Genomic DNA, 20,834 nt, shown 5'->3' on the forward strand with positions numbered 1-20,834 from the left:
CAGAGCACTCCAATCTATGGACAGAGAGAGAGAGAGATAGATGAAGAGAGTGGGTGGAGAGTGAGAGAAATAGAGAAAGAAGGAAAGAGAGAGAGAGAGAGAGTACCATACCATTCTATGCGCAGAATTCGAGGAGGAGGTGCACATTATCCTGAGGTAGTGACCCGTTTTAAAGATATTTTTTCATTCAACGCTTCGTGATTCTACAGTTACCATTCATACGACAACTTAAACATCTCAAACTGAGAATACCCTCCTACAGTACGCCGTGTAAAGTCACGTAACAGGACCACGCCGGATTCCTGCTCCTCCTCTTCCTCAGTGCGCCTCCCAACCTCAAGGTGGTCTCAATCAGCCGCGCCCCGCGTCCCCCTCCTCGTTCCCTCCCCGGCGGAGCGGCTCGGCGGTCTGCTTGCCGCCGGCGCCATGTCTGATCAACATTGGAGGTGGCAGGCGAACCTCACCCAGCTGTTCCCCCGCTCTCCTCCACTTAGCCACGCCGGTGTCGTTCCCGGCACCCCCCTCCCCCCCCACACACCGCCGCGTTGTTACAGCAAATGAATGAACACGGCTCTGGGAGCCGGAGCAGCACCCGCAAATATCACCCCCCCCACACACATCATTTAGACAGCTACTGCTACACACACACACACACACACACACACACGCACGCACGCACGCACGCACACACACACACACACACACACACACACACACACACACACACACACACACACACACACACACCTCTTATCTACCTCTTATCCCCTCCCAGGCAGCAGTACACATCCAGGGATGGTGATGGGGAATAGCTTGTCATCGCCACGGTAAAAAGGATGCTTGTGTTGACGTTGTCACAGATGTCATCATAACGTCATGATGTATAAGACAGAGCACCCTGCGTTCACAGCTGAGTGGGAGTCCAATGTTAGTAGGTCTTTTCATGTAGTGTGGTGCAGAACATGATAGAGCTACACGTGAATGATAGAGAGAATGGACAAGAGGAAAGACAGGAGAGAAGTGAGAGAGAGAGGGACAGTGAGAAAGAGACAGAGAGAGCAGAAGAGAGAGAGAGAGATGAGAGAGAGAGGGACAGTGAGAGAGAGACAGAGAGAGCAGAAGAGAGAGAGAGAGAGAGAGAGAGAGAGAGAGGGACAGTGAGAGAGACAGAGAGAGCAGAAGAGAGAGAGAGGAGAGCAGTACAGTATAGTACAGTACATCAGAGATTACAGCTCACACACACACACACACACACACACACACACACACACACACACACACACACACACACATCCCAGCATGCACCTCTCGTGGGTCAGGGACACAATGGAGGCGGGGTCAGCTGGTGCTAATGGAGACTATTGTCCTGGTCTGGCTGCTTCGTCAGGGGCCGTTTCCACGCCGATATGAAACCCTGTGTAATTTGTTTTCCTTTTGATCGATTTGAGATGGGAGTGGAGCGCAGGTGTGTGTGTGTGTTTGTGTGTGTGCATATGTGTGTGTTGATGTGTGCGTGTGTGTGTGTGTGTGTGTGTGTATGTGTGTGTTGATGTGTGTTTGTGTGTTGGTATGTGTTGGTGTATGTGAGTGAGCGTGTGTGTGTTTGTGTGTGTGTGTTCGTATGTGTGTGTTGATGTGTGTGTGTGTGTGTGTGTGTGTGTGTTGCTTGCTGGCTTTTGGGGTTATGTTGTCACTCTAATGTTTGGTTGGGAGAAGGAGAAATGGCTGCTGTAATGGGAAGCAAAGGGAGCACAGGGGGCAAAGGGAGGAGAGAAATAATGTGATTAGATCCTATCCGTCTGTCAGGAGTGTGGTGTGTGTGTGTGTCTGTGTGTGTGCGTTGACCAGAATCGTGATGCACATATGGGGAAAAAAAAGGATTTGTTTGTGTATAGACATACGCACAGTCATGTGCTCCTTCACACCCGCGCATGCACGCGCGCACACACACACACACACATAAACACACACACACACACACACACACACACACACACACACACACACATGAACACACTCACAGTCACTCACTCCTTCACACAACCACACACACACACACACCTATACACACACGCACACACACACACACGCACACACACACACACACACACACACACCTATACACACACACCACTCCCTCTCGTTCTCCCATAGTGAAGCTCTCTCTCTCAGCCCAGGTAAACACACCCAGCGGAAGACAGTCCGTGTTGAGAGAGAGAGAGACAGAGAGAGACAGAGAGAGAGAGAGAGAGAGATGAGAGAGAGAGAGGGAGAGAGATAGAGAGAGACAGAGATAGAGAGAGAAAGGGAGAGAGAGAGAGACAGAGAGAGAGAGAGAGGGAGAGAGAGATAGATAGAGAGAGACAGAGATAGAGAGAGAGGGAGAGAGAGAGACAGAGATAGAGAGGGAGAGAGAGAGAGACAGAGAGAGAGAGACAGAGAGAGAGAGACAGAGATGGAGAGAGAGACAGAGATAGAGAGACAGAGATAGAGAGAGATAGAGAGAGAGAGAGAGAGGGAGAGAGAGATAGAGAGAGAGAGAGAGAGAGAGAGAGGGAGAGAGAGGGAGAGAGATAGAGAGAGAGAGAGAGAGAGAGAGAGAGAGAGGAGAGGCCCTTTAAAGCACAACGGTTATAAATTACATAAAAATAATCTGGCAGGATCTGCAGCAATGGAGGCCTGTCAGCACTCTGCATCTCCCCATCTGTCACACAGACCCCCCCCCCCCTTCTCATTAGCATTCATATCCCAGAGAGGTGACTTCTCAGGCGGGCTCGGTGGCAACACCCCCTCCGTCTCTCTCTCTCTCTCTCTCTCCGGCTGACGCCGGGAGGCACGCTGGCTGACAGGTAGCAGCGCCATCCCGAGGGGACTGGCCGGGGGGGTGGGGGGGGGGGGGGGCGGGGGGACGAGGTTGAGGAGCAGGATTATCAAGTCAAAGATGCCCCCTGCAGATAAGGAGGCTCCAGAGAGGAGCGTGAGGGCACTAAAGACGTGCGTCTCTCTCTCTCTCCTGCAGCCCCAACGTTCCCTCTCTCTCTCTCTCCCTCCGCCCCGTCGCTCTCTCTCCCTCCGCCCCGTCCCTCTCTCTCTCTCTACCGCCGGCTCTCTCTCCTCTCTCTCTCTCCTTCTCTCCTTCGTTCTGCCTGTCTTTCCATCTCTCTCTTTCTCTCTCTCTACCGCCGGCTCTCTCTCCTTCGTTCTGCCTGTCTTTCCATCTCTCTCTTTCTCTCTCTCTACCGCCGGCTCTCTCTCCTCTCTCTCTCTCCTTCTCTCCTTCGTTCTGCCTGTCTTTCCATCTCTCTCTCTCTCTCTCCCTGCCTCCCTCTCTCTCTTTCCCTGCCTCCCTCTCTCTTTCCCTCCCTGCCTCCCTCTCTCTCTCCCTCCCTGCCTCCCTCTCTCTCTCCCTCCCTGCCTCCCTCTCTCGCTCCATCTGTCTCTCTCTTTCCCGTCCGTGCCGCCGCCTCTCCTTCTTTGTCTTTCCCTCCATCGTCCTCTCTTTCGTCATCCCTCTCGCCTTCCCTCTCTCTCGCTCTAGTTCTCCTTGTAATGCCAGAACAAGTCACACCACTTGACTCCTGATCCAGTTAAACACACACACACACACATATATACAAATACGGACACACACACACATAAGCATGCAGACACACACACACATACATAAGTACACAAACACACACACACACATATACACACACACACACACACACACGCACACACACATACAAGTGCGAAGACACACACACACACACACACACACATAAGCATGCAGACACACACACATACATAAGTACGCAAACACACACACGCACACAGACACGTACACACACACACACACACACATGCACAATTACATACAGCACCCCACACAGGTTCAGCGTTGGCCAAACACACAAGCACACACACCAACACACACACAGCCATACAATAGGGTCCACGGCGCGCGAGTAGTGCGGCGGTTGGGAGCGTGACCCTCCATGCCACTGGAGAGCCTGCCAGGAGAGAGGGGCTCAGCTGGAGAGAGACCGGCCACTGGCAGCGGTCCGGTCAGTTGGGTGCTCAATGAGGAGAGACCAGACTCTATGTTACTAATGTAGGGGGTTAATTCAAGGGTTAATCGTCCATTACCCAGAGAGACAGCTTGGGAACGGTCAGTGCGCTGTCCGCTGCAGCGTCTGGCTGGAGGGAGGCGTGATGACCCCCCCACGACCCCGGGACGCCACTGCTGTAAATATGCAAGCCCCTCCCACATGAGCTACAGCCAGCCTGGCCAGCACTAACGACGGCCCGGCCAGAAAAGAACCGCGTTCCTCTCCCACTTATTTCACACACTCTCTGACATGAGACAGAAAAAGCAATTAAAGGTGTTAGTGAGCCGCAGTCAAGAGAGCTTTTACAGTAATTGGAGGAGAAGAAGTGGGCATCTTCAGACAGACGAAGAGGACAATTATAGTTCAAGAAAGAAAGGGAACATTTTGAAAAGAAAGAGTTGATTTTGCGTGTCAGAAACTTCTTGATCTGGAGAGAACTTTGCGCTCTCTGCTGCAGGCTGTGGGTTTGTGGTGCCTGTTGCTGAACACACATACATACACACACGCGTGCGTACACACACACACGTACGTACAGATGTGGGAAGTTAGAAATGTCACATGCTGCAGCATTTCACGTCGCGGTATTTGGCAGGGAAGTCCCGTTGGAAATCTCGTGGGATTTCAGACGGGTGTTATTTCGTTTTAGTGATGCACCACCGCCAGGTGGCGTCTTTGAGTAGATTTAGCAGGCTGGGCTCTGTTTTTCTCCTATAGTCTACGAATGAAGCATCATTAAGTTTCACATTCTTTAATTTAAATGCTCTGTTGTAAAGCACTTTGAGCTGAATTTATCTGTATGAAAGGTGCTATACAAATAACGTTTAATTGTTATTATTACCTTGTTCTCAAACACATGTTTTCGCCATCTGGATGTAATTTAATTATTACGAACACCTATATCTAGGCCTACAGTAGCCTATCTATCTCGGTAACTGACGTCGGGTCAAGACGTGGTGGCTGTTAGGTCAAATGCGCAAAATAACAGTATTGTAAATATATTTGTTAGTAAAGATGTGGTGAACGTGGGGGTTTTGCGTTTTGTTTCTGGAACGCATTCAACTGGTAGGCTACTCGTAAACCCCGGAAGTAAATTTGAAGACGGGGCACCAGCTAATGTAGCCAAGTCTGAGCGCAGTAGGCTATATGGCTTCAGCACGATACAAAGAAAAAATAAGCTTGATCGACTTGTGGATCCATACAAAATTGACATAGTCGCCATGAGTAAAGATCACTCATTGCCAATCATATCCGGACATTAACTATCTTGTGCATAGATAGCGGCAGGTTTGACAGTGAGTGCCTTCACATGCACAATATACACAATATTTTGTTATTTGAATGATCTTGAATATGAAGTCTCCGACGCAAATTCAGCCGAGGCACGTACGTCACGGCCGGGGGGGTCAGCAGAGGTTAATCAGTCACGCATGACGCAGCACCAGCTGACTGTAGCTGTCATAGCATTGGTCAGCTCACTAGAGCGCATGTATTTAAGCTGTCAAAACATGTCATTGTTCGTGCTTGCCTTTACTGCTGGTTGTGCATTGCATGCTCGCCCCACCTCCTCCCCTGCTCCTCCTGCGTATGTCGATGTCGTCTGTTGTCATCGTTGCTCTCTGTCCGGGGTAGTTTGCAGGTATTCCACCTGCGTCGGCCGGTGGATGCCAGAGTAGCCGCTAGCTGGTCCCTGTGGCTTTCCGTGGCGGGCGCCATGGACGCAGAGACACTAGGCTGTATCTCCCGCGGAACCCACGAAGCGTCGGCCCGTGGGGACCAGGGACTATAATGTACAGCAGTCCTCCTGTGGCACTCTTTGACGGTCTTAGTGGGCTGAGTTACCTCCGAGCGTCTTCCCGATCGCGGCCCACTCTGATCGTCATTGAGGCAGGGGGCTAGATGCCGTTCCCCCTTCCTGGCTCTCTGGGCCAAGGGCTTGGCCCAGAGGGGGGGAACACCTAGATTGCCTCCCCCTGCTAACGCGCTCCACGCCGGTGGAAGGCAGGGGGCTAGATGCCGTTCCCCCTTCCTGGCTCTCTGGGCCAAGGGCTTGGCCCAGAGGGGGGGAACACCTAGATTGCCTCCCCCTGCTAACGCGCTCCACGCCGGTGGAGCGCTTTCCACGCCGGTGGAAGGCAGGGGGCCCCCCGGACAGAGCACACCGCCAAAAATTCATATGCATGTATTATGCCGCTTGTATATAAATGTTCAAATTTGACAAAAGTGATCTCGACTGAAATATATATATTCAAGATCATTCAAATAAGAAAATATCGTGTATGTTTTTATTTATTTATACCGGCCGCCAGTCGTTCCATGAACGGCTATAGGGAATGCGCAGTTTCGCGCTGGCTACAGCCTATTTTATGCACAGTTTTGCGCTACGTAGGCTATTATAAATAAGTATTATTCATTGGGGGAGCTTGGACTCGCTGGGGACTGGTGGAGAGACGCAGAGCCTCCCCAGACGCGACATCTCCAGTTGGCTGAAGAGCTGCGCGCTCTGGCCTCCAAACAGCCACCGGCTGCGCCCCTCGCAGTGTCCACAGAAGAATACCCCCACCAAAATACCTGCATGGTGAAGACAAGCTGCAGAACTGTCTACCAATGCATGAAGTGCACCTAGCTGTCTGTGAGAGGCTATAGCAGAGGATATGTGCAAAGTGTATTTGAGCTGCCGCCTCAACCGTGCGTATAAGAGCAGAGCGCATCAACTCGTGTATAGCTACAACTAGTAGCCCATAGCCATTAAAACGGCTTATTGTTTTATTCATATATCAACTAGATAATTCGATAATAATGAGTAGCCTAGTAGGCTTAAATTAATTCAATAGGGCCAAATAAGCCTTAAGTTGTAGCCTAGGCTACAGAACAATCACAAGACGCATAGGCCTAGCCTACCGTAAAAAGCGTTCTCATAGGCCTATATTAACTTAGATAATTATTAATTATGCTCAGGTCATAATGTCCGTTGAAAATAATTCCCTCTAAGCAGAATTTGAATTGTATTAAAATAGGCTAAAATTAAATTTCCACATATTCTGATTCCTTCTAGGTCTATATAATTTTTTTTTTTTTTTAATGTGTAGCCTAGGCTATAGGCTTCTGCGATGAACAAAACAGCCACAATGTAGCCTGCTTAGCGAGCGAGAGGGCAGTCTACCATAAAGTGTAGGCTATAGCCTAAACATAATGTAATATATCTAGACTACATGCATTGTGGTATTTCTTTATATAGGCCAGCCTGCAATTGTTTCTCAATAAACAGTTATGTCATCCTCTGAGTCCGAATGTAGGCTAATAGACCGGCAGCTCTAAATGCCTTCCCAATCAATGAGACATGGTTGTAAAAATTATGTTTTATTGATGAAAAGGGTAAAACTTAAAAACATGGAGAGTCATTGCATTGATCGATGCAGTCCGTTCAAATATGCATCAAAAGATAAAGTAGGCCCATTTAAAATGACCAATTACATCTTCAAATCCCTTCTAATCTTGGCCTTTGATAGGGTTTTTTCCCGCTATACTGCCATTTATATCCGAACATTAACTATCTTGTGCATACAGAGCACAAACAATGAAACAATGAAACGAATAGATTTCCTCCCTGTCTGTCTGTGGCATTCATTCGCTACCAGCAAACACTGAAAATACAGGTCCTCAATTTATTTAGATTAGACTAGCCTATTCAACTGGACCACTCCAATGAATGTTGAACGTAGCCTACTTTTATTCTTTAGGTTTCACAGAATCGGCCTACAATGTCCACACATGCATGCGCCATCTGACTAGCTCGTCACTCGCCAGCGAACCTGGACTAGACTATTGTAACCCCCCCCCCCCAAATTCTTTTATATTCAAATAAACTGGATGAACCGGTTTCCTAGCCCTGGATTGTGGGGAGGGGGGTAGCCTGCGTTAGCGGGTGCTTTGCCATGACCGGCCATTGAATTCGCTAGTTTGATTGATAGATGGATTTAACGTCCAAAGTAGATTGTGCAAGTATTGTATAGGCCCATGTGTAAGAGATGAATGGCTGTAACCATGAACTCAGCCAGAGGTAGGCCCTACTGTAGATTATCAGCATCATCACCAGTCTCAATTTATGTCTCAATTTATGTGTTGCCATTCATTTAAACCACCATCTCATCTAGACTACTTCTGTTGCTGCATTTTTACATTTATGCTTTCATGATTTAAGAGCGCAATAAACATTTTCCACGATTCCAATAAGTCCATCCATTCATCCAACTTTTTGCTGAGCGCAGCGCAGGCTGGTAGCCTACTGTCAAGGCTCACGACTGATGCACTCCCTTAACACGTCTTGCAACTTACCAGACCATCAAGAGAATTTCAATATGAAAGACCTTGGGATTCCAGGAGTCAAGGCCGTTTCAGACGGGGAGCGACATTCCGCCTGCGTTCTCGCTCGGAGCGGGGGACGCACGCGTCCTGCGCGCAGCGGGGAAAGCTGACTACAATTCAGCTCTTGTCGCGGGCGGGTGTGTGCAGCCTAGTTCCATATGAGAACACTCCTCGGTCCAATTCCGTATAGTAGATCAGCCTGTGTACTTTCAACGAATGTATTATTAGACATAATATCATAATAATATATATAGCCAACGACCTCCTGAGCTGCCTGCCTGATGATGGTCTCAGGGATAAAGAGACCGCGCGTCGTTCCTCACCCTAACTATTGGCATGCTATCAATGAAAGAAAATACATTGTAAATAAACATGGTTTTAGGCTATTGTTTTTATGTAGGCCTATAGGTTAAGCTATTTGTGTTCATAAGGTAACGTCATTGTACCTATAGCCTATAATCCAATTGACTGGAACCAGGGGGTTTGACAAAAGTTAAGAGGCAAAATAATTTGTCTTGACTGCATTCAAGATGTATCTTTCACATTAAAACTACATACAAAGCTGACCAATAGCATTAGAAAGATCTCTTCGAGAGCTTTCATTTCACCTGTTCATTCTGCCCAAATGTCACTCGCGCACCCCTCTGGTTCTAAGCCCCGCCACGGTCTCCTGTCATTTCTCCCTGGCTTGCAGGCACGACTTGCTCGCACGAAACTTGAAACCTATGTTATCATGTAGCCAGTAGATATGCTAAGAAAATTGCATATGTTTGCAAACTAAAACAAGTGAACACAATTTTACAATCGAAAATGCTTATGAGACCATTATTTTACTTATATGGGGCAAAAGTGGTTTCTCTTCCTGCTTCTGCCTAAGCCCTCCACAATACCACAACACAACGGTGTCATGTTTTACCGAAGGAGAAGTGAAGAAGACGGTAGCTAGCAGTAGCTAAAGCAGTTAGCTAATGTTAAGATCATTCCTCTAGCTGCTTTGCTGCTAATGCGAGTTCGTCTCCGTTCCTGCCCGAGAAACAGAAGTTGAACTAATAGCATCAAAATAGCTACAGGAATCATCGTTGTAAAGTTAGCCATCTGCTTTTTAGCCACCGACAGCTACCGTTAATATTATGGAAGCTGCTGTCGTCTTACTCGTCCTGATGCCATGTTCCATATGAGAACACTCAGCCTAATGTATTAAACTTCTACTTGTCCCGACAGTTAACAGATATAGACCCGGCGACATTTACAGAGATAGAAACTATAAATAGATAGGCTTTGTTCGTAATAATTAAATTACAACCAGACAGAGAACAAGGAGTTTGAGAACGGTAGGCTCATCTAATGTGCGAGATGAGCTACAGCAATGGGTCAATGAGTGGTATTACTGCGCCCCTATGGGCAGGCGAGCGGTGGTGCGGAATGACGTAAAGCGCCTGTTAGAATACCGCGGGTCAAGTTACATTCTTATGTTCCCACATCTGTACACACACACACACATACACACACGCACACACACACACACACACACACACACACACACACACACACACACACACACACACACACACACACACACACACACACACACACACACACACACGCGAGACAAAGAGGATCACAGACAAACCAGGCCAGGTCCAGCCTGGCTTATGTGCGTGGCTGGCTTGTTTCTGTTCAGGACTGGTAGGACGGAAGCTAGTCATGCCACTGAAATAGCTGTGAATTGAAATTACATGAAATAATGACTGATGAATTAAGATAGGTCTTGTCACCTGGACACATCAGTTCCAATGCTTCCAATGCTAATCCAGCACAATAAGAGCGGGGTAGCCAGTTAGCTCATGGGCTCACATCAACTAGCAGCAGCTTCCATAACATTAATGGTAGCGGTCAATGGCTAAAGCAGTTACACTGATGATTCCTGTAACGTTAGCTATTTTGCTGCAACTTCTGTTTCTGGACAGGGGATAAAAAGATTGGAGGGAAAGGATGAACGTGTGGAGGTTTGGAGTATAGTCCCATAAAGTCATCCCCACGGTCTCCTGGGTGGGAGTCCTATGCTCTCACCACTACTCTACTTGTGCAGCAGAGTTGGTTTTGGTGTCCTTCTTCCAGTCCCTAGTGTGGGTTGGGGTTAGAATAACAGTTGGGGTTAGAATAAGGGTTGGGGTTGGGACAGGATCTGACCTATAAGGCAAGGGGTAAAGGTCAGAGTGAAAGGATGAATATGTGGAGGTTTGGGGTATAGTCCCATAAAGTCATCCCCACCGAGGCTTGAACCCCGAACTCCCGCGTGGGAGTCCATTGCTTTCACCGCTACTCTACTTGTGCAGTGGAGATCAGCAGGTTGATTTTGGTGTCCTTCTTTATTTTGGTGTGCTGGGACTACTGCCTCTTGTGGTGCCAACAGAGAAATGCAGGTCAACATTCAATGGAGGGATGGAGGGAGTGACAACTGGACAAACGCTATCCTAGGTGCGCTGGCTTACAGCCACGCACAAAAACCAGAGTGAGAATGGACAGAACGGAGAGGGGTATAAAGAGAGAGAGAGAAGAGGGGGTAGAGAGAGAGAGAGAGAGAGAGAGAGAGTGAGGGAGGGAGCGGGAGAGAGTGGACTATCAGACAAACAGAGGCAACAGATGCTAATACCACAGGAGTGGTGCATGGTGGTCGTTGGGATGTGCGCTCCGGCCCAGGGAGGGGCCCTGCTGTCCTGTCCTTCATCCAGGGAGGGGCCCTGCTGTCCTGTCCTTCATCCAGGGAGGGGCCCTGCTGTCCTGTCCTTCATCCAGAGCAGAGCAGCAGAGAGCAGAGCAGCAGAGAGCAGTGGCGATTCTAGACCTTTTTGACTGGGGTGGCACAAGGGGGGCACAGAGATATGCCAGTCAGAGTGGCAATTCAGTTATTGTTTTTTTCTGCATGCGTGCATGTGAAGAAGCATAACACATGTTCCCAAGTCATACATACAAGCTATATTGTAAAGAATTACACTTTTTTGTAACCTGCATATTTCCACCCACTACAGGAATCACAATAATTAAAACGGTTTTAATAAACTAAAAGCATAAGCGCCTACCATAATGTTGCCATAATTATGGTTCCCCAGCCTCCTCAGCACACACATCACAGGAATGGTCTACATTTGTCATGTCTTGTGATTGAAATGTCTCTGGCTGCTGTCTTACATTTGAATGCTCTGATTTATTTTCATACTGTAAATAGTTTCATGACACACATCCCTTTATAACACAATTTCAGGGATGATAACTCATCTGGGATGAAAAAGGTGACAAAGAGCAAACCCATACACAAATCAAACAAATGACCAATTTTGGATTAAAAAACAGCCAATCCAACCCCCCCCCCCCCCCGACTCCCACGCACCTGCCTAAACAGAAATATTCACCTTTGAGTGTGAGTCACAGCTGCAAACTATCAATCTGACGACAAATTCGAGTATCACTTCCATGGCAGGAAAGCAGATTACCTTACATTTAGCCTAGCAATAAGAAAAACTGTCGCTTTTTGTGTGTTGGCTGTAAGCCGACGCACCATGAAGAGGGAATGCCGATTTATGCCTTTCTCCGTCCTTCCGTCAGGTAAGTGACCTGCAGTGACTCCACAGATTTCCCAGGTCAGCGGTGGCCGAGTGGATAGTGCACTGCCTATCACCACGAAGATCGTGAGTTCAATCTTTGGTGTGGACATACCAAGGTACCATGACGTATTTTGTCACTGGATGTTATAGAAGTTATGTAACGAGTGTGGGTCATATTTGTTAATTATAGACCCTTTTACAGCCTAGTCAGCACAAATATGCGCGCGCATTCTTGAAACAGTAGCAGGGGAAGACAGACGAAATCGCCATTATTAAGCGTACGGATTACGCGTTTGCGGTGCCCATTTTGTATCAGGTAAGTTATTTTGACTACCTGGTTTCACTGGAATGTCTGGTTGAAATGTAGCCCTTCTCAGTCCCATTGTCGCATTCCGCTCGCTCATGCCAGAAAACAGTCCTTTGCTGGTCGGCCTAGTTAGGAGAGGCGCTCATATTTACAAGTGTCAGATAAACATGAAACTTCACTTACCTAAGCAAAAGGGTCTATTTTACAAATGCTGGGTTGAAGCTTCAAAGCACCGCCACCACCACAGAAGACTACCTCGGAAAAATAATTTCACTCGGACAGAACGTGTCTAAATAAGTTATTTAATAGTAGTGCCGAGGCTTCAAAACCCAGCATTTGTTAAAATAGACCCTTTTGCTTAGGTAAGTGAAGTTTCATGTTTATCTGACACTTGTACAGATGTGAGAACATAAGAATGTAACTTGACCCGCCGTATTCTACCAGGCGCTTTACGGCATTCCGCACCACCGCTCGCATGCCCATAGTGGGCGCAGTAATACTAGGCTACTCATTGACCCATTGCTGTAGCTCATCTCGATGAGCCTACCGTTCTCAAACTCCTTGTTCTCTGTCTGGTTGTAATTTAATTATTACGAACAAAGCCTATCTATTTATAGTTTCTATCTCTGTAACTGTCGCCGGGTCTATATCTGTTAACTCATGTGTCGGGACAAGTAGAAGTTTAATACAGTAGGCTAACTGAGTGTTCTCATATGTGACAGCGGCTGGTGATTTGGTCCGCAACTCGGCAAACCCCGAAATGCGCTAGAGGGCAAAATACATAAAAAAACGTTTTTTTTCGTTTTTTGTTTTATTTTGTATTACCAAAGTTGAAGTTGTGAAGAACCCACTTACTATAACAGACAACAGTTTTAGGTTCACGAAATACGTTTAATTAGTCTGCAAACTAAGCTCGTTTTTAGCTGATTTCGAGCCGGGCTTGGGGGCGGGCAGATCAATTAGCATGATTTGGTTTCATTGGCTATTGCTTCCGGGTTCTCCGCCCCCACCCTTCCCAAACAACGAGCCGGCTTTGTTTACATTCAGTTCCAAGTTTACCAAGGATGCTACAGCTTTTGCTAAAGAGAAGACGGGGATGGCATCCAGGACATGGAAAGAGTTTTAAGAGCAGCTAAAACTCCAGCAGAGCAGGACTCGTTCGTACACGGAGTTTTATTCTTGATGACCTGTGATACAGAGATGACTGTATCAACTTGTTGCTACCAAGTTGCTACCAAGCGAACGCGAACGACGTACCAGATTCACACCACTGCCAAGCATTCTGCTTTGCTTTGGGGTAAGCTGATCTTTATACTATCTGTGCTGTTTACATTACATTAACGTTAGTCGTTTAGCAGTAGCTCCTTTCTAAACAAGTGACTAAGTCTAGCTAGCATAACAAACTAACAAAGGCTAGCTAGCTAACGTTAGCTAACATGCTAGTTAGCTGAGCTAGCCCTTTGTTCCTAAACTAGCCAGCGTGGCAGCTAATATCGAGCTAGGTAGCTAAATTATAGAGAGAAACAGAATGAGAGAGCATGAGAGCTATGGTAGTCTGACACCTTTGTTTTTTGTTTTGGTTACAGGATGAGCAAAAAGGTGAGGATTTGCAGCTCTCCCTGGGCCCCTCCATACCAGCCAGCAAGAAGATCACTATGCACTACAGCTTTGATTTTGCACAACAGGTGAGAATACGTTCATCCTATCATGCATTAGCTAGTCTATTTAATCAACACATTCTGGTACTATTTTATCTATATGGAGTGCCAGTACTGTGGGCAATAGTTTAATGTACTTTCTTCCTTCTATTCTATTGCAGTTTTGATACTGAGAGACCTGGCATGGTTGTGGCCAGAGAACACCGTGATGCACCGGCAGTCGAGTTTCAGCTGCTGCGCAAGCCTGATGTCCTGCCCCCCAGAGAAGGTCTTCTTGTGCAAGCCCCACCCGGACTGGACATGGCCAGACAGACGTATCTCTTTGACAAGATCAGAGAGTTCTGTTCTGATGAGGGACGAGACGTCACATGTCCCCCGCCAAACTCCACAGCAGCTCAGAACAAGACTGTCCGCTTGTAGATTCACTGCAGATCATCAGGACGGACAGCACTGCAGGAGAAAGGCCACAGCCTTTCCTGTTTTCCTGTTTGTATACTGAAGCGTTGCTTGTTCTCTTGCACAGACTTGCCCACACTTGCACAGACTGCATTGTTAGAATATTGAATACTGAGCTGAGTACTGTTGTTATTACCTTGAGTATTGAGCTGGGGACTGTTATTACTTTGTTGTACACTTGATCACAATGAACACTATGCACCTTGTCTATAAAACAGACAACTGACTGTACACTTTAACACTTAGACAGTTGCCTTTTTTTGTACACTTAACTACTTATGCTTGTACTTTATATCATGTATGTGACAATAAAGAATGTTAAATTTGAACTTCATCTTATATTGTTCTTAACTGCATTCACAACACAAGATTAATACTGACTCGGAGTGTGGGGTCATCAGTGAGAGAGCACCTCACTTGGCAGCCACTCTCAGTTAATACCCCAAGTTGACAGCCACTCTGACAGATAATGACAGATCGTCCAGTGGGGGAGTGGCTGGGGGTGCGGTTACCAGGCCATTGTTCACGCCCATTACCTGGCAGTCAGAGGTGTGAAAAAGTTGGAGAACTTTGGAGGGAGATTTCTCAGCTAAGTTGATTTGGCAGTACTAGCATTCAAATAAGCATATCTTCTTCAAATATGTTCAGATTTCAATGTATGAGACCTCATTTGAAAGCTTACAATCTGCACTTTCATAATCTGTAAAAAACTGAAAAATGAAAATGCCTAGTTGAGGACCAAATTACCAGCGGCGGTCACATATGGAACATGGCATCAGGACGATATGGCTAACGGAGCTGACCAGAGATGTTTTTGAAATGGTTCACTCACTCCCTATTCCCTATGTAGTGCTACTCATAGTGAACTACATAGGGAATGATTTAACAGTTTTGGGACACTACATGGAATGTCATTGCGCAGGATATTCATGACGCACAACAAGACGAACAAACAGACGTGCCGATCACTGATGGCAGCAGGTTGAAATATCAGGTAGTATTCAGGTTCTATGTTTAGTTGAATGATAAATCCCATATAAATGTTTGGAATTCTAATGATGTGCAAGTGTGATTTTGTCAACTTTAGTGCTGTCTGCTAATAGAAGGCTGTGGCACGATAAGACCGTGATAGCAAGTTAGCTCACGACAGCAGCTTCCATAATATTCACGGTAGCTGTCGGTGGCTAAAAAGCAGATAGCTAACTTTACAACGATGATTCCTGTAGCTATTTTGATTTTGATGCTATTAGTTCAACTTCTGTTTCTCGGGCAGGAACGGAGACGAACTCGCATTAGCAGCAAAGCAGCTACAGGAATGATCTTAACATTAGCTAACTGCTTTAGCCACTGATAGCTACCGTCTTCTTCACTTCTCCTTCGGTAAAACATGACAACGTTGTATTGTGGTATTGTGGAGTGCTTAGGCAGAAGCAGGAAGAGAAACCCGTCATGGGACCTTAAATCAGAAAAAATATGGAATGGTAGTGAACGGCGTGAGAAGCTATTGTAAGCTAGACTGCAACGTAAACAACCACCATTCACGTGACACAGTGGACAGACGTCAGCTAGCTAGCTAACTGTACCAGTAATCTATGTGAACTCAAACTCCTTGTTCTCTATCTGGTTGTAATTTTTATTATTACGAACAAAGCCTATCTATCTATAGTATCTATCTCTGTAACTGTCGTCGGGTCTGTATCTGTTAACTCATATGGAACAAGGTATCGCGGCAAGGTATCGCTAGCTAGCAGAGTGTTCTCATATGGAACATGGCATCAGGACGAGTAAGCTAGCGAACGGGGCTGACTAGAGATGTGTTTGAAATGGTTCACTCACTCCCTATGTAGTGTTACCCATAGTGAACTACATAGGGAATAATTGCTTCGGATATTCATGGAATATACACACCAGTTAGCTAGCAACTACGTGGACACAGGCTGATCTACTATACGGAATTGGACCGAGGAGTGTTCTCATATGGAACTAGGCTAACACAGTTGTTTCAAGACCAGCAGTAACGTTTGTGGTTTAATTTTTGTCCTTCTCTTGGCTTTTCTTGTTGGGGTGAATTGACCAGCTGTTTCAAATCGCCGGACGAGATGCCCGCTTCTATTACTGGTTCTACACAGCAAAAAAGCATAACAGTGCATCATGAAGACCGACGACTTGCTACATTAGGCTACCTCCTGGAATACCCTACTTAAAGGTCTTTCATATTGAAATTCTCTTGATGGTCTGGGGAGTTGCGCGACGTGTTAAGGGAGTGCATCAGTCGTGATCCTTGACAGTAGGCTTCCAGCCTGCGAAGCGCTCAGCACAAAGTTGGATGAATGGATGGACTTATTGGAATCCTGGAAAATGTTGATTGCGCTCTAAAATCATGAAAGCATAAATGTAAAAATGCATCAACAGAAGTAGTCTAGATGAGATGGTGGTTTAAATGAATGGCAACACGTAGCCTAGAGGAAAGCATCAATTGAGACTGGTGATAATGCTGATAATCTACAGTAGGGCCTACCTCTGGCTGAGTTCATGGTTACAACCATTCATCTCTTACACATGGGCCTATACAATACTTGCACAATCTACTTTGGACGTTAAATCCATCCATCTGTCAATCAAACTAGCGAATTCAATCCAACACCTGTGGAATGGCCGGTCATGGCAAAGCACCCGCTAACGTAGGCTACCCCCCTCCACACGATCCAGGGTTAGGTAACCGATCCATCCAGTTTATTTGAATATAAAAGAATTTGGGGGGGGGGGGGGGGGTTACAATAGTCTAGTCCAGGTTCGCTGGCGAGTGGCGAGCTAGTCAGATGGCGCATGCATGTGTGGATATTGTAGGCCTATTCTGTAAAAGAATAAAAGTAGGCTACGTTCAACATTCATTGGAGTGATCCAGTTGGATAGGCTAGTCTAATCTAATCTAAATAAATTGAGGACCTGTATTTTCAGTGTTTGCTGGTTTTACCCTTTTCATCAATACATCATTTTTACAACCACGTCTCATTGATTGGGAAGGCATTTAGAGCTGCCGGTCTATTAGCCTACATTTGGACTCAGAGGATGACTGTTTATTGAGAAACAATTGCAGGCTGGGCTATATAAAGAAATACCACAATGCATGTAGTCTAGATATATTACATTATGGTGCCTACACTTTATGGTAGACTGCCCTCTCACTCGCTAAGCAGGCTACATGGCTGTTTTGTTCATCGCAGAAGCCTATAGCCTAGGTTACACATTAAAAACATGTTTGTTTTTTATATAGAAGGAATCAGAATATGTGGAAATTTAATTGTAGCCTATTTTAATACAATTCAAATTGTGCTTAGAGGGAATTATTTTCAACGGACATTTTGACCTGAGCATCATGCCAACACTAGCTGATGAAGTCGTGGCCTTCAACTTTGCATGATTTGCATTTGTTTTTAATGTTACTAAAAGCAACATATGATTTGTATGTGTCTGTAGGCCTATGACGCCTTTCTCATATTTTTTAGAATAAAGCCTAGGCCGCACTTTAACAAGAATATAGCCTACACTTCACAAAAGGAGAAGAATCGATGAAACGGCAAGAACAGCATTTTGGCCAAGGATCCAAATACAACAGTAGTCTACTGTACAGATGCAGCATAGAATGTAGATACATAATACTTGGGCTATCTAATTAATAATTATCTAAGTTAATATAGGCCTATGAACGCAACGCTTTTTACGGTAGGCTAGGCCTATGCGTCTTGTGATTGTAGCCTAGGCTACAACTTAAGGCTTATTAGGCCCTATTGAATTCCTTTTATAGCCTACTAGGCTACTCATTATTATCGAATTATCTAGTTGATATATGAATAAAACAATAAGCCGTTTTAATGGCTATGGGCTACTAGTTGTAGCTATACACGAGTTGATGTGCTCTGCTCTTACGCACGGTTGAGGCGGCAGCTCAAATACACTTTGCACATATCCTCTGCACCTTGGCAGTGCAACTGCCACAGACAGCTACTGTATGGTGCACTTCATGCATTGGTAGACAGTTCTGTTCTTGCTGCAGCTTGTCTTCACCATGCAGGTATTTTGTAGTTTGTTTGTAGTGTGCATGTGAACGCACTCACTGTCAAACCTGCCGCTATGTATGCACAAGATAGTTAATGTCCGGATAGGATTGGCAATGAGTGATCTTTACTCATGGCGACTATGTCAATTTTGTATGGATCCACACCTCCGATCAAGCTTATTTTTTATTTGTATCGTGCTGAAGCCATATAGCCTACTGCACTCAGACTTGGCTACATTAGCTGGTGCCCCGTCTTCAAATGTACTTCCGGGGTTTACGAGTAGCCTACCAGTTGAATGCGTTCTAGAAACAAAACGCAAAACCCTCACGTTCACTACATTTATATTTACAATACTGTTATTTTGCGCATTTGACTTAACAGCCACCACGTCTTGACCCGACGTCATTTACCGAGATAGATAGGCTACTGTAGGCCTAGATATGGGTGTTCGTAATAATTAAATTACATCCAGATGGAGAAAACGTGTTTGAGAACAAGGTAATAATAACAATTAAACGTTATTTGTATAGCACCTTTCATACAGATAAATTCATCTCAAAGTGCTTTACAACAGAGCATTCAAATTAAAGAATGTGAAATTTAATGATGCTTCATTCGTAGACTATAGGAGAAAAACACTGAGCCCAGCCTGCTAAATCTACTCAAAGACGCCACCTGGCGGTGGTGCATCACTAAAACGAAATAACACCCGTCTGAAATCCCACAAGATTTCCAACGGGATTTCCCTGCCAAATACCGCAAAGGTGAAATGCTGCAGCATGTGACATTTCTAACTTCCCACATCTGTAAATATTAGCGCCTCTCCTAACTAGGCCGACACCGATTTATTTTGACGGCAAAGTGAATTGACCAGCAAAGGACTGTTGTCTGGCATAAGCGAGCGGAATGCGACAACGGGACTGAGAAGGGCTAGTTGAAATGTAGAGTAATATCTGAAGTAAACAGTAACCCATAACCTGGCTGCACGCTAAGCTAAAGCTAAGTTCAGGAAATGACGTCCAATGATAGCTAGCTAACGTTAGCTAGTGCTAGCTAACACGCTAGCTAGTGTTAGCTAGCTAACTCAAGGCCCGGGGAGTTAGAGATACTGTGCACTTTCTCTCAAAGTGCTTTAGCTAAGCTAGCTAGTCCTTGTCACCAACACTTGCCTCACAGTGCATCAAAATACACATTTCCGGAATATTGATTTGCATGGGTGCTAAAAGTGTTACCATCCATGCAAAAACAATAGATACAAAATATTAAAGCGATACGAGGTGATTTAGAGGTGCAACGGTACGTCTGATTTTATGGCATAAGGGGGTAACAGGAACTGTGTCCCTTCACTCTGCCCTGCTCGCACATGGCCTGCTGGTGTGTGTGTGTGTGTGTGTGTGTGTGTGTGTGTGTGTGTGTGTGTGTGTGTGTGTGAATGTGAGTTATTCACGCACAAGGTTGCAACATTGTTATATTTCAAGCACGGAGACCTGTCTGCTCCTATATTCCCGCACCTCTGTGTGTGTGTGTGTTATTCAACAACAGTGTGTGTGTTGTTGCAATATTGTTACATTTCAAGCCCGGAGACCTGTTTGTTCCAATATTCCCGCACATTTTACCCTCTGTTTTGCGGGAACTATTCTATTTTCACGCACCTGCATAAAAATGGGGGGGGGGGGCTTTGCCTATAAAAAGCTCTGCCTGTGTAGCTCAGTTGCTGAGTCAATTCCCTCAACGCCACCATCACACACCACAGGATCCAGCTCTCACAAGATGGCCTTAGGCCCCTGCCAGAGGAGCCGCACCCTGGTTTTTGGTCTGGGCGCCACTATCACCGATGCAGATGCCATTATCACTGGCGCCAAGCTGCCAAGTGGTCACCAGATCTTGCGGTGCTTGCTGTATAACTGCGACACACAACTGCATGCAAAGCGACCAGGTTTGACTGGAGCCATGTCACGGTTCCAGGCGGCTAAGATTGTTTTGGAGCAGGTGCGTCCATTTTATGGAAAGGCCAACATCCCAATGGGGAGTGATCAGCGAGCATGTGAGAAGATGATAGCCCTCCTCGATGCCAACAACAAGCTGCGGCGCATACCAAAGGAAAGGCGCTCCAGTGAGGCTACTGCTCGACTGGTGGACGCAATGGAGCACAAGCTGGATGCCACGTTCCCGCTGTGGACTCCAAACGCAGAGGAGCTGATCCGTGATGCAGAGGACCTTGCTTTTCTAGCCAGCATGAAGGGCGACAGAGTGGCCACATTTGGAGCATTCGATGTCAAGCTGCAATCCAAGGTTTG

Source organism: Borostomias antarcticus (assembly GCF_949987555.1).
Source record: "Borostomias antarcticus genome assembly, chromosome: 7".
Lineage (NCBI taxonomy): Eukaryota > Metazoa > Chordata > Actinopteri > Stomiiformes > Stomiidae > Borostomias > Borostomias antarcticus.